This window comes from Athene cunicularia, assembly GCF_003259725.1.
Source record: "Athene cunicularia isolate RWA chromosome 2 unlocalized genomic scaffold, athCun1 chr2_part1, whole genome shotgun sequence".
In the NCBI taxonomy this organism is placed as follows: Eukaryota; Metazoa; Chordata; class Aves; order Strigiformes; family Strigidae; genus Athene; species Athene cunicularia.
Window position 1 is genome coordinate 30,103,254 of NW_020799095.1, and position 10,356 is coordinate 30,113,609.

A 10,356-nucleotide genomic window follows, 5' to 3' on the forward strand; every position below is an offset into this window, starting at 1 on the left:
TTGTTTTTTTGGGGGGGGGGTTGTTAACTGAAAAATGGGGATACTTACTGCATTTGGGGAGGACTGTAGCAGAGGCAGAGAAACTTACTTTGTGGGGCTCTGAGCAAAACCTTGAAAAGCTGAGATGGAATAATCAGGAGGCGTGTGATAGTTACCCTACTCAGGTGGTCAAACTGTTTTGGCTCCCTTGGTTTTGATTTGAGATACTCTTTCCCACTGAATAGTGCCATTTTAATTGCCTTTTTGGACATGAAATTCTGCTTTAGCAGAAACAGCTATTTGTAATATCAACATCTGTTTTAAATTACACGGAACGGTAATTTTAAGTTAGCAGTTTCTCAAATTTAAAACCAACCATGTACTTCAAATGTTTATTTTTAAGTTGCAAAGGCCTAGGCCTGTGTGGGGTTTTTGTCTTCACAGTATTTTTCCTCTGACTGTACGTGAGGTTGCAAAACTACATTTCTGAAGACATTATAGAGATCTTTTGATCACAAAAATCAGATCTCACATATATGGGCAATACTCCAAAAAATACCAAAGTAGTATTATTTATGCTAGGGCCGTCCTTGGTTCATAAAGAAAATGGAAGCTTAGATGCAAAGGCTTTCCCGTTGCTGTATTAGACTACCACTACATCAAGACAATAAGGTGGTCCTGACCAGAAGGCCTTGAGTCCTTCAAGTTCCACTTACTAACAGACTACCACTACTAACAACCTCCCTGGACAAAAACTGCATTTCCATACATTTCAGTACTTAGAAATGAAAGTTTTTTGAGCATGAAAACCCAGTAGCAATGCCTTAAAATCTAACCCAACAGATACTCCTCAAAGCTCTGTGCTGCGTGTTTCCTCTGCCTCCCCCTTAAAGTCTGTAAAGGCTGTACTCCAAGATGTAAATCTCACCTGCTAAAACTAAGCACTGCCTCCAGTACCTTTTTTTTTTTTTTTTTTTAAATCTAAAAGTAGTGCTGGTTATAAAGTTGCCATTTAACAATAATCAAAGGGGTATACTACTAAACAATCAACATAAATAACTTGTGAGTGTTGGGGAGAGTTGTTTAAAGGTCATACTTTTTCCTCATCTGTTTACTAAATGTTCTGTGCCCAAAGCCTTCTTGCCATTGAGCATAAGGAGCTATTTAGAACTAAGAGACCTTACAAAGCTAGGCTCAGCAGGGTGGATTCAGGTGTAATAAACACACTTTTTTCTACATACACACTAACAAAGCTACTTCGTAAACAACACTTTATTATGAAACAGAACAAATACAGCATAATGCATCTAGCAGGAGCAAGCTGCAGACACAGAATAGAAGAACAGCAATGACTCACACAACATACATAATCCTGAATCTAAAAAACAGGAGAAGAAGCAGAGGACAAAGACATTTGCACAGTTGAGAGCTATAAAGTGGTATTTTCTGCTGCAGTCATTCAGTCCCCAAGCAGATAAAAAAATAGCAAATTAAAAAAAAAATTCTAAGTCATACATATATATACAAGTTATGGGATTTTTGTGGTCAGTATTATAAAGATTTGTTTTCAGATGTCAAGACACAGCTTGAAAGTAACTTCATTTAGTATTACATGTCACTCTACCTCCTTCTAAAAAAGTGAGGGTTAAAATACCATGAGATTAAATACTAATCAGCAGCAATGGAGACCATTCAGAATTTAGCAAGTCAGTTGATAGAGAGCCTTGAGCAGTCAGGCTTGGCAGATAAAACCTAATCTAAAAGCTCAAAGCAAACTTTAAAGCTACCTCGAAAATTAATATACTGTGATAAAGAGAAAACAGGGAATAATTAGGCTCTTACTACCTGGGTTAATCTCCCAGATCAAAAGCAGATCTTTCTATGTTTGCTATAATGTAAGATTTTTCTTTTTATTTGATGGAATTTGTTTGAATACTTCAGCCTGCAGACAAACAGCAGCAAACAAGATTCTCAAAGACTACAGAAAAATAAAGTAATTCAAACGTCAATATTAGACTTCATGCATCAGAAACACGACAGAAAACTGATCCTAATACTTTGAGGCTTTTTCTACTGGAATGATCTACCACCAATTTAACTAAATTTCATATTACTTAGAAGCATTCACTTTCTTATTCAAAGATGAATAAAGCCGGATCTTTGAAATACTCATTAAAATACATTTAGGATATTCAACAAAAACAAGTTTTGGGGAGAATGGCATACAGCCCTCATCTGCAGTGGTTGTTGTCCCCCAGAGCTCAGCAAGACCCACGCTGGAGCAGAGCAGCAAGCTGCGATTCAGAACACACCGAAGTGCAATTCTTTGTTTCTGGGCTGCTTCTTAAACACTGCTTCTGCACTCGCTGCCACAGCAGCCCGCGCGCGGAGCCACAAACCCAGCTACACTGCAGAGGGCTGCTACAGCTCGGTCATGCACACAAACAGAAGAGGAAACCGGAGTAGGAGTAAGGTACAAATGAATTCTAGAGAGGTATGACCCATCTATCAAACAATCCTGCCTGGCACGTCAGGTTGGCTTCTACGAAGAGAAATAAATAATCATTCTCTGCTCTTATTGGTGTTAATTTTACATATTTGGGAATCATCAACTGTGGCATATTTACGCAAACAAACGTAACGAAAGCCCTAAGGTAGTCAAACACTATTTTGTCCCTTTTTAATATACTTATATTTATATTACTATAGACACAACTGTTTTGGTATGCCTACCATGAATTCACTGAGAGCTGCAAGCACTTAAGTTTTCCCCTTTCCTGCCTTTTAGACAAGTCAGTCCTAAAATCTCTTAGATTTCTCTTGCCACGTTTAAGATGCTGAGCTGCTTGTTGCCAAGCAAATGCTAGGGGCAGGAGATGACAAACAGCGTACATCCTCAAACATCAATCACCCACAGAAAGGCTCTCAACCAGATGAATCAGAAATCCATGAGGAAGAGATCTGTGAGGCGGTGTACAGATTAACCGAGCGGGACCCGGCCCGGCGCCGTGGGGTCGGAGCCTGCAGGCCGGCAGGGCCCGCTCGGTGGGGCGGTGGCTGCCGAGCCTCGGCAGCATCGGGGGCGCGTTTTGACAGCTGCCCGTGTTCCCTGCGCACCATGAATACTTTGACGCCAAAGTTGCTGCTGGCAGACGCTGCTGAGGCCGCCGTAGCCACCGGCTCTCGCAGGACTGGTTGTTTTACCTAAGCCTTTTGTATTTCTACAAGATCCATGCTAGAAAACCTTCAGTTGAATGGTAGTGATTTGAACCCGGGAAAACAAATAAAGAGCAACTTGTATTAATTATTTGAACTCCCATGATTTCCAGTGTCATATCAAGATTTCTGGACGAGATTCAGAATTTCTGAGTGATTGGTTTGGCAGTGCTGCCAAACATCACATTAAAATGTAACAATAGTATGCATCAGTTGTAATTTCTCCTCATCCCCACTGCCCTCTTGAAAGTCATTTAATGTAAGGACAATAATGCTTCCTCCCATTTTGATTTAAGGGGGTGATTTGGATTACTTTTTGCTATTTTTGATTTAAGGTGGTGTAATGTTTTGCTCTTACCAGATACTGCAGATGACATGACAAGTAAAACATCTCACTGGCCAAGCAGAAGACAGCTAGATGTCCCTCCAGCTGTACCCTCACAGGCAAACTCTGAATGTATGCGTATCAGGCACCAGCCCTGGGCTACTCTGTGTCCTGCTGCACTTGGTCCTTTACAACATGTGACTTGCTACAGGAACTTGTAATTCAAATGCATAAGTCTTGAAGAGCCAAAGGCAGACAATGTAAAGATAAAAAAATCCAAGGCCCAGGTCACCCTGTCAGCTGTATTTTTCTATAACAATTTTCCTACGCTACCTCCCAAATTCTCTTGGTCTAACCACATAATCGTATCAAAGTGCTGCCCTCGTGCTATCAACTAATCACTGAAATTTGTTTCCTGCCACAGGTGGACTTGTGGAAGCCCCTCCTGCTTTGCTGTGAAAGCCCAGAGGGAAACACAGTTCTGAATGGGTGAGGGAGTATGGGTTTATCAGCTGTATCATGGTACACTCCGATGTCTTATGACTATGGTAAAATCTTCAGTGACTAATCTATGTTGGACTTCCATCATCTGAAAGGCATTTTCTGTATTTTCTGTATTTTCTGTCTTGACAGTTTTGAAATACTAGCTGCGGTGACTGGAAAATTCAAGGGTACCAAATCAGTAAGGCTAGAAAATATTCAACCAGCACATTCCAAATAAAATAAACTGTGACAAAGCACATACATCTTTAAAAACAGCAGTTGTTCCTGAATATGGCTAAATTGTTAAGGTGGTGTTGGTCTTCCACAAATAAATAAAGGCAGAAGGAAAAAAGTTCTAGACAGCTGGCCTACCCTCAACTATTGCAAAACTGATGGAGTCTGTAATTAACACTTGGCCAAGCATGACCTCCCAGTGTCAAGTCATTGCTGTAGTTCAGAGGGGAAATGTGCCTACCACGTTACCACAGTTTGAAATGACCTTTAGAAGTAAACCCTCATTCAGTTGTAATGTATAGGAGAGAAAGAAAATCTCACAACAAAGGCACAATACCTTTTCAATAGTTTTCAATAAAAAAACCCCAATTGTGAACAGCTGCCCCATAGCCTGGAGAGGTTATTCCAGTGATTACTAGTGATTTTTTTGCTCCTCATAATAATGTGTAGGAGAAAATGAAGAACAGTATGTCAGTGACTAAACAGCTATACTGAATCACTGTCTTGGAGAAACTGTGGGTTTAACCATCTTCTGTCCTTTACCACAGTTTTCCTTACTTCATTGAGATGAATGGAGTTTAGGAAGCCTGGATCCCAACTCTTCTTGCAGTTCACCGTGATAATAAAAGAGGTACTATGAATCCCTCCCAGCAAGCTACCATGTGCTGTCCCCTGCTTGAAGGTCTCCCTGGAAGGGGGATCAAGAAGACTATAGTTGCAGAACGGTTACTATTTTAGACTTCATAGGATGTGTGAAGAATATCCTTAGGGGTATTACAGTTTATCTCCTGAGAGGCACAACTGAGATTATACTCCAGATTTGAGTGGTACAAGGCCAGAGGACAACACAAAATTGTGCTTTGCGCTTCACGGATATGTGACTTTTGCTTATATCACAAGTAGAGAAGTTGACCGGAAGCGAGAGGTATGCATCTGTCCTGCACTGAGGATTTTTGATGTAGCTTCGCATTTCTGTAGTTGTCAATCAAATTCCAAGAATGTTCCAATTCACTCTACAGACACTGCTCAGCAGTTGCACTACTCAATAGATGTTGGCTGTCACGTGTATAGATATCTTCCCAAAACAGAGCAGCAAGGTGAAAAAATGTACCCCTGTATTTCAGGACCCCACATGTGCAACCACTGTGAGTTAACAGAGTATGTACCACTAGGTGAGTAGCAGCACGGATGGTACCTGACATGCCTGAACAGGCTGTCTGTGGGCATCTGTACTCCCAAGAGCTCTGTTGTTGCGGGCGGGTATGTCTGGGAACTCCCCAAACAGGGCATACGAGTGATGCAGGCATAACCCACACACTCACGCCAGCCTAAGCAGACCATCAAAAGCTATCAGAAATGTTTCATTTTGAACTTACCAGGTAAAAGCCTGTGTTTGTGAAGGTGTGAATTTTCTGGTTTTAATCGATTAAAAAGACCTCTTCCTAGATGTACAGGGAAGATAAAAGCCTTTTATTTTATGAAGATTAAAAAGAAGAAAGCACAGGCATTTTACACAAAAGCTAAAAAATGAGTAACAAAGGAAAAGAGACTTCCAAATCAGGAAATACACTTCACTTAATACTAAAGAGCATAACATGAAATCAATTAAAATCATTCCAGCATTTGATGAATTATTCATTGATTGGTTGGTTATTTTCATAGGTCTCCTTAGAACATTAGTAGCAACTCTAGGTTTGCTGCTAGATGTAGCCAAAATAGCCAGTTGCTTATGGCAACAAATTGAAAGGAAGAAAGGTCAATCAAACACTACAGATGTATCTCTGCCTCACTGCTCCCACCACTGTCAGCCACTGAGGAACAGACCAGTGTACAGGGGACCCTCTACACCCCCATAAATCCCAGCTTTCTGGATATTTCCCCATCCTACTTCTCTTCCCACGTTCTGTCTCTCCCCTGCATTCCGTAACAGATGCAGTCATGGGTGGGTCGTGGCTACACAAAATTAACTTGTGCCTACAATTCTGAGAGGCTTTGAGCTACCTTGAACATAAATATATGAGTAAAAGCCCAGATCCACAAATGGACTTTGGTGTCACCATGTTTAACTTTTTCCTAGTTGACTCCCACAGCAAAATCCAGGACTCAAAGCTCTACAAACACTCAAATACTTTGGGCATTTCGGTGGCTGACGTAAATTTAAAAGAACCCTAGGCTACTGAGGGAGGAGCCATCAAAGTTTGGCAGTAAGAAATACTGAGGACTGGGAAGCCTTAACTCCCAGGGTTGTATGGGGCTTTGTCAGATCTCATCCACTGGATGAACCATCAAGTGAGGCTGTGTAGGACGTGGTCAGGGTCATACCCTTCTTCTCTTTGCTCTTCTGCAGCTGAATAAAGCCAGCCAGTCACAGATCCAGTTTCTCTCAAGGAGCCAGACACAATCCAGACCTGTTTATCTGCCTAGTGATACATATTCATTACCTCCCAGTGAGCTAGTGGTATGTAATACAGCATTCAGACTACTGGCATCATCTGATTAATCTATGTGTTCTGAGTATTAAACACTGCAGAATAAAAGTACCTGAAATTTTCATGCAGTCATAGGACTGCTCCTAACTTTACACACCACTTTGAAATATCCATGGCATTTATCATTTAAAATGGATTTGATATTGCATATAATAAACAACTTGGTGTGAACTTTTTGTAATCTTGTAAATTGGAAGCAAAACTGATCCAATTTGAAAATTAGCTAATAGGTTAGTGTTTTCTTTATTAACAAATATTTTTTAAAAAAAGTTATGGAGCAAATAGCTATGTTTAGCCTTTGCTTCATATAAGTGCCTACTAGTACTCCCTCACAATTATTTTTTTTAACTGGCCACTCTTTATGCTGAGAATTTAAATACTGCCTTCTCCAGTATTCTCCTGAATGAAAAAAACAGGGTAAGAGAATACAGATTCAAAATACACTGCAACAAATGCACCAAAACATATGTATATAGTTGTCAGATAACGGAAGAGGTAGAGATAGTTAGGGAACGAAATGAGCCTGTGATCCCATATGTTGCGCACATGTATCCATGTGAGATCACGTCTCAGATCTTTATGGTTTGTCTCACCCACTTTATGTCTTCTTAGCCTCCTGCTGCATACCACACTTGGTGAGCTGCAGCCTTGCCTGTCTCACACAGCCCACTTGCTGCTGGCCTGTGTTGGCTGCAACATTCAAACTGGGGGACAGCCCACTCTTTCCACTCTCTGCTGCACTCTGACATTCAGCTTTTATGTTTTAAAATGCAGCTCATACTATACCTCTTCTATTTTACATCTTACTTTTTGCACTGAAGCATCTACATCTCCATGCTGGTGCCTGCATCAGCAAGGCTGTAGGCTATACAGCATTAAAAAAGGGTTAGGCATTTACATGCATAATGAAAACATACCGTAGTATTAAAAAATGTGTATGATAAATACAAACCCTCCTGCTTAAGGGTATAAGTGATAAGGATAGGAATACTTTTATAATAAGACTGTGGCTTTATTATTACTGGTAGAAATTTCTTCCCCAGTTTTCTGAAGCATCTGGTTTTGATGGTTGTTGGAAGCAGGATACCAGGCTTAGATCAAACACAGGTTCAAACTGGTTGCAGCACTGCAATTCCTCTGTTCTTACGGTCCTTAGCCCCAAAAGGTAAAAAATAAATAAATCATGTTTTACATTAAAATATATTTAATAATCAGAACGGACTCCTAAATAATAATTATTATTTATATATGTATTTTGCATTTCCATGTCTATTTTTTCATATATATATTTTGCATTTCCATGTCTATTTTTTCTAACTCTTTCAAACTCTTCTCAAACTATATATATGCCTGAGAATTAGTGGCGACACATTTATTGACAAAGATGGTTTTCACACCGGTGCTGCAGGAGCTCTACTTCTGCACATCCAATCTCTGAACCAACCCAATTTACTCCTGTCAGCTCCTAAATCAGTTCTCCCATCAACCTTTTACAGTTCCCCTGTATCAATGCACCTGCTGTTTCCTCCTTCTTGCAGGGAGGCTGCAGGTACAGCCAAGATGTTTTCTTTCCCAGATTCTAGATGGAGGAAGTGATAGATACATAAATTATTGTTCATCTCTTGACCATTTATTTTCCAAAATGAATTTTTTCAGTTTTCTTTTTGTCTGTTTCTGGTGGTTCTTTATCCCCAAACATAAAGGGACTCTTTCCTGTGATAGATGTACCTTTTTTCCTGCTAGACTGAAGAGGCTACAGCCTGACTACAACTCTCAGAGCATTTGTAATAGACTAGAACTATTAGGGTGTTCCTACATGTCCTGTTTTGTCCTAGCATATTTAACACTGTTAGACACCCTGAAATGGAGACTAGAGTCTGGAAACCTTGAGAATATGAAGTAGGGCAGTTCTCAAAGTTCAGGCCCAGAGAAGGAAACCTTAAAGTCTCCTATCTCCAAACAAATGGTATATCTATCAAATACTTTAGTATTCACTACCAATTTTATTAGCATAAACCCCTTTTATTTGGAAAGGTGCTCTTCTAGTGTTGGGAAACTGCAGTCTAAAGACAGGCAGACCTTGGATAAGAATAGTATTTTATGATGAACAGAATGCTCCTTGTGATGACAACCTTCTCAGGGATAGTATGTTGTTACTTTTGGGTAGAGGCCTTATTTCCAACATTTCCATGACAGCAAACAGAAAATTATTTCCAGTGTTCTGTCGGCTTCTTCAACTAGAAGTATCCCATTAATTTACAAATCGGGTGACTGGATAATGCCAATAAATGTTCTGCATACCTTCTGCAGATTAGAAGCAGATTACCAGCATTGTTCAGGATGCACGCTACCGCGTGGAGAGTTACATGAAATTAATAAGTGTCTCACGGACATAATGTCTTCTCTAGGAAGAAAACAGGAAATCAGACTCTATTATAACTCCTCAATTTCCATGCAAAATTTCAGGAGATTTTACAGTAAGATTTTACCCTTCAAAATTTTACAACTTTCTGCAAAAGAAAAGCCTCTGTCAAATGTTGCAACAATTGAAGAGTAAATTACTTGAAATATAAACATTAAACAAGCCTTAATCCCCAAATTTAGATCTCAGGTCTAGGCTAGTAGGCAAGTGTGAATAAATCTCATGGTCAGGGCCATAGGCACAGCATACGTAGCATCAAGCATGGCTTTCACCCTGCAATGTCAGACAAGGACAATCAAGTTAATTAATACAAGCTTGCATGAGCTCTTATGCTGGTTCTTCCAGTCAGCCTAGGTAAGCGACCTTTACTTTGAAATTGCTTGATGTTGAAATGCTGAAACTAGCATGTAAACCAGCTTTTATATTAAATGTATTTATATACACACATGTGCATGTACATGCATGTACGTACACACACACACATTTATGTAGGTATACTTTGCTGATTTCAAGGCATAAAAGGCCAATCCAGCTCTCAAAATACTCCTTATATGGGTGAACTCGGCTCTCGCGTTCTGCTTCCCTCATTGCTTTTGTGTTAATACAGGATTATGAGATGTTAAATTGAAGGTAGAGCTAATGGCACAGACACAGAGGCAGATAGCCTGAGAAAGCTCACCCTTACCAACACCTAAAAGTAGCTTTACTGAGTGTGTCACGTTGTATGTCCTATCGATGTTGGCCTCACAGCATGGCACAAAACTGAAGGTGGAATCAGGGGGTTGGGTTTATAGAAGGGGCATTCCCTGAACACAGGGAAGAGGGAAGCCAAAACGTGCAACCTCTCTCATCTCCAAGGACAGGGGACACTGAGGGAAAGGTCCTGCCCTAAGCATGTAGGTAAGGGTAGTATGTAGGCAGATCTCCTGCTGTGTTATTCTTTTCATTGTAGATTTCCCTTAGTTTGAGATGTGGTTTCAGCCTCTGTTGATGGAAAACTTCCAGAAGAAACGTGTAGGGAACAGAATCAAGCTGGAGTAGCTTGTGCTGCATAGGCCACAGCCAGAGCTGTAGGCTCCAGCATAAGAGTAGGACAGTAACAGTTTTCTACCCAGGGGGAGGAGAAGCTCAGGGGCCAACCAGCTGGGAGTGTGCTTGTGAAAAACTGGTGAGAAGATGGTCCTGAGGCTTTTTTAAACTCCCTACAA